Source organism: Palaemon carinicauda, chromosome 2 (assembly GCF_036898095.1).
Source record: "Palaemon carinicauda isolate YSFRI2023 chromosome 2, ASM3689809v2, whole genome shotgun sequence".
In the NCBI taxonomy this organism is placed as follows: Eukaryota; Metazoa; Arthropoda; class Malacostraca; order Decapoda; family Palaemonidae; genus Palaemon; species Palaemon carinicauda.
The window spans coordinates 45,160,797-45,165,796 of record NC_090726.1 but is presented as its reverse complement, the minus strand read 5'-3'; the positions used below and the strand labels follow the sequence as shown (position 1 = coordinate 45,165,796).

General features: G+C 36.6%; 1 long non-coding RNA gene across 1 annotated transcript in view; it reads right to left on the bottom strand.

Moving 5' to 3' along the window:
* LOC137624520 (uncharacterized) overlaps positions 1 to 4,278 on the bottom strand; it is a 22,435-nt gene extending 18,157 nt beyond the window's left edge. The window contains exon 1 of the long non-coding RNA XR_011040745.1: positions 4,120 to 4,278. This is a non-coding gene — a long non-coding RNA (uncharacterized lncRNA). The remainder of the gene's footprint in view (positions 1 to 4,119) is intronic.
* Positions 4,279 to 5,000: the final 722 nt, after the last annotated feature.

Genomic DNA, 5,000 nt, shown 5'->3' with positions numbered 1-5,000 from the left:
GTAGCTTGGCAAGTAATAATGGTCATAATAATAAAGGCAGAATTCTTTGTAAAATTACTGAGTGAATCTAACATTTTTCCCTTACAAATCCTAAAGTATTGAAGTGGGAGATATTTTGTTTCCTTCTTGAAATGAACAGTACTCTTGCATACCCCATTTCTGGTATTGGTTCCTTGCATCTAATACAATGCTTTTGAATTTTCTCTGCCTTACGTGTTCCCTGATATATATAACCATTAAGGAACAGGTCTATTTATTATTCCATTTGCAGGTGCTATTGAACTTTCTCTGCCTTACGTGTTCCCTGATATATATGACCATTACGGAACAGGTCTATTTATTATTCCATTTGCAGGTGCTTTTGAACTTTCTCTGCCTTACGTGTTCCCTGATATATATGACCATCAAGGGATAGTTCTATTCCTTATTACTTCTATTTGCATTGTTCTCTAGTCTTAGGTAGTGTCATAGCCTCTGTAACATTGTCTTCCAATGTCTTGGGTTAGATTTGTCTGGCTTGAGGGTACACTCAGGCACACTATTCTGTCTTATTTCCCTTCCTCTTGTTTTGTTAAAGATTTTATAATTTATATAGGAAATATTCATTTAATGTTGTTACTGTTTCCTTTCGTCACTGGGCTATTTTCCCTATTGGAGCCGTTGGGCTTATAACATCCTACTTTTTCAATTAGGATTGTAGCTTGCAAGTAATAAAAATGCTAATTTGAAATTTCCCCGGCTTACGTGTTCTCTGATAAATATGACCATCAAGGAACGGGTATATTTGTCTTGCCATTTCCATTTGCCTCTGTACCCGAAAAACGAACCGATTAATGAGCAAAGCACTGTCGTGTCATAATTAACTTCGACAAAATCAGAGATTTTGCAAAGGGTATGTATTCATCCCTGTCGACTTTTTTAGTCTATTTATTTGTTTGTTTGTGAGTAACTCTACATAAAAACTAGTGTACCGATTTTGGCCAAACTTGGCGGCCATGTTGGGTATGACCCGAACATCTTTACACAAAAACTACTGTACCAATTTTGACCAAACTTGGTAACTATGTTGGGTATGACAGGGGAAAATTTACACAAAAACTACTGTACCAATTTTGACCAACCTTGTTAACCATGTTGGGTATGACCCGATCAACCTTACACAAAAACTACCATACTGATTTTGACCAAACTTGGTAACTATGTTGGGTATGACCCGAACAACTTTACACAAAAAGTACCATACCTATTTTGACCAAACTTGGTAACCATGTTGGGTATGAGCCGAGCAACTTTACACAAAAACTACTGTACAGATTTTGACCAAACTTGGTAACTATGTTGGGTATGACCCGAACAACTTTACACAAAAACTACCATACCGATTTTAACCAAACTTGGTAACTATGTTGGGTATGACCCGAGCAACTTTACACAAAAATTACTGTACCGATTTTGACCAAACTTAGTAACCATGTTGGGTATGACCCGAGCAATTTTACGCAAAAACTACCATACTGATTTTGACCAAACTTGGTAACTATGTTGGGTATGACCCGAGCAACTTTACACAAAAACTACCTTACCGATTTTGACCAAACTTAGTAGCCATATTGGGTATGATCCGAGCAACTTTACACAAAAACTACCATACCGATTTTGACCAAACTTGGTAACCATGTTGGGTATGACCCGAGCAACTTTACACAAAAACTACTGTACCAATTTTGACCAAACTTGGTAACCATGTTGGGTATGACCCGAGCAACTTTACACAAAAACTACTGTACCAATTTTGACCAAACTTGGTGACCATGTTGGGTATGACCCGAGCAACTTTACGCAAAAACTACTATACTGATTTTGACCAAACTTGGTAACCATGTTGGGTATGACCCGAGCAACTTTGCACAAAAACTACTGTACCAATTTTGACCAAACTTGATAACCATGTTGGGTATGACCCGAGCAACTTTGCACAAAAACTACTGTACCAATTTTGATCAGACTTGGTTGTCATGTTGACTATGACCTGAGATTGAATCTTTAACATTTGGGATCAAGTACATCAAAGAAGAAGTACGCTTCAGTACTTTGGAAATAATCGCAATGTAAAGTAAATGGCAAATATTTTGTTAGATTATATTTTGTTTGTGAACAAAGTTACGCAAAAACTATTGAACCAATTTCAACGAAACCTGGTGTACATGTGGTGTATGAACAAAGGAAAATCCAATAGATTTTGAAGAAAATACATCGAAGTACAAATACGCAGTGGAGTTAAGAGCAAAATAAAACTGCTTGCCGTGGCGAAGGTATGCTCTCTACTTAATGCCCCTCTAATTCATGATATATCTATTCTATTTCAACTTTTTTTAAACTTTTTTTTTCTATACAATGGCATATTAAAGTAAGATTATATATGGTGGATTTTCGTGATTTTGAAAGGTAGTTTGGTTACGTATCACTAGCTAAAAGACCTAATGATTAAACCCACACACATTCATTCTCTCTCTCTATCTCTCTCTCTCTCTCTCTCTCTCTCTCTCTCTCTCCTCTCTCTCTCTCTCTCTCTCTCTCTCTCTCTCTCTCTGTATATATATATATATATATATATATATATATATATATATATATATATATATTATATATATATATGTATATATAATATATATATATATATATATATATATATATATATATATATATATATATATATATATATATATACAAGCAAACTTATGCAACGTCCTCTTCAGGTATATTTGATCTATCTTTACACACATATATGCTGTATATATAGATATATATTATGTATATAATTATACATATATTTACACATATGCTGTATATTCATACACATATGCATACATACAGTAAATCCGTATATGCATAAGGAGCTAGCTTCCTCTGTTCCCCTCGCACCAGATCGAACCAGTTATACATTAGTTACATAATCCCATGGCGAAAAAGTTTGGCTATTTATAGATTTTGCTGGATGGTGTTAGTGAACTGTATTTTCGTTAATATGAAAGAGGTATTTGGTTTAGGTTCTTTTAGTTTTAAATGTTTTTTTTTTTTTTTTGTGTTAGTGAAATACGTGATAATAAATCAGATTATGATCGTAGTATTATAAGTTTTTTAATTTTTTTTATGTTGGATTTTTTTTCATGAATTGGAAGGGAAATGTACGTTGAATAATTAATAGGATTTCTAGTTTTAAATGTTTTTTTGGTTTTAGTGAAATACGTGGTAATAAATCAGATTATGAACATAGTATTATAACTTTTTTAATTTTTTGATGTTGGATTTTTTTTTCCATGAGTTTAAAGGGAAATGTTATGTTGAATAATTGATAGGATTTCTGGTAATTATTTTATGTGTGCAACCCTTATAGTTCAGCCACTCTTTGCCACCTCGTTGTGCCAAGGTTTTGGCTATTCACAGGTTGTGGGGATTTCTAGATCGGAACAGAATCACTATATATATCCTCGCCATTTTTGCGACCAAATAAAAAAAATAACATCTTTTATACGTATGTCCAGCCTTGTCTGAAAATGACTTTAGTCATGGGATTGGGCGTACAGTCACATATATCACATTTGGTTTTTCATCCAAAGAATATTTTCTTCACTCTTTTTTCGATTCCTTAGCTGAACAAAGTTCTAGTCATGCACTTCACCAGGTCCTTGTTGAAGTAGGAGACAGGGATGATGCACTTCCTACTTCTTCAGGGGAAATTGAAGACGTTAATCTTCGAATCCTTAATTATCTTTGGAGCGCACTTCGCTGAGGACTGCTGAGGACTTCTTTGGATTTTTGGGGAAGCTCGGAGCTGCACTGTGTCGGAGGTTCCATAATTTTTATTTTTACTGGTGTTGATATTTTTTTTCGGATAATGAGGCTTTTGATGAAATTCGTTTTTTGGGGAAAAAGGCCTTTGGTCTTGTACTCCTTTCTTGCAGGCGTTGCTTAAATTAACATAAAAAAATAACCACGGATTCATATTCAAAAATATATTTGCGATACCATCTCTTTTGGGAGGTTTTTATCGATATTCAATATGAATACTTTTTTTTTTTTTTTGTATTTTTGATATGAAATATACTTTTTTTCACTTACCTAAGAATCACAAGCCCTGGGCCAAAATCGAACTGGCTCCCAGGAAAACTTAAATAGAGTCACAGAAAGATATAGGTACGCCCGCCTTGCCCTGTCCCGCCCAGGCACAAGTGAGGCCCCTAAGCCTACCACTGTTCTTTTTAAAACCTTGGATGACTGCTCTGCCCTCTAGCGGGCCACTGCAAGGACCTGGCAGGCAGCCGAAGGGAACCAGTGCCAAGTGCCGGCGGAGGCACTAGTGCCCAGGCCTCCGGGTCTATTTCCCTCTCTCTCTCTCTCTCTCTCTCTCTCTCTCTCTCTCCTCTCTCTCTCTCTCTCTCTCTCTGTGCCCAGTCTCTACTATACACCGCTAAACCGCCCTCTATGGTAATCTTTCCACGCTTCCATAACTGCCGCTCGTATACCTCCTTGCACCTGTGGTACGGCTTTGCTGACCTACTCTCTCTCTCTCTCTCTCTCTCTCTCTCTCTCTCTCTCTCTCTCTCTCTCTCTCTCTCTCTCTCTCAATTCTGTAGTTTAAAGGAGAGATGAATACGACGGAAATGTACTCTATTAAGTTTCGATCATTATAGCCATGTATCTAAAGAGATAGCATTTCTCTCTCTCTCTCTCTCTCTCTCTCTCTCTCTCTCCTCTCTCTCTCTCTCTCTCTCTCTCTCATTATTCTTCACCTGAATGATCTGTGTTTTCCCCCACCTGCCAACTGGTTCTCTGGTTTTCCTTTTTGTAGCCAGAAAGAACTAAAACTAGGAACAACTAGTTGCTAAAAGGGAGTAACAACAGATCTGCTAGGAAGGGCAACTAGAGGTGATTTAGGGGAAACTAGGAAGAAACTAGAAGATTCTAAACACGATCTTTAACGGGGTGATGCTGTAAGGGAA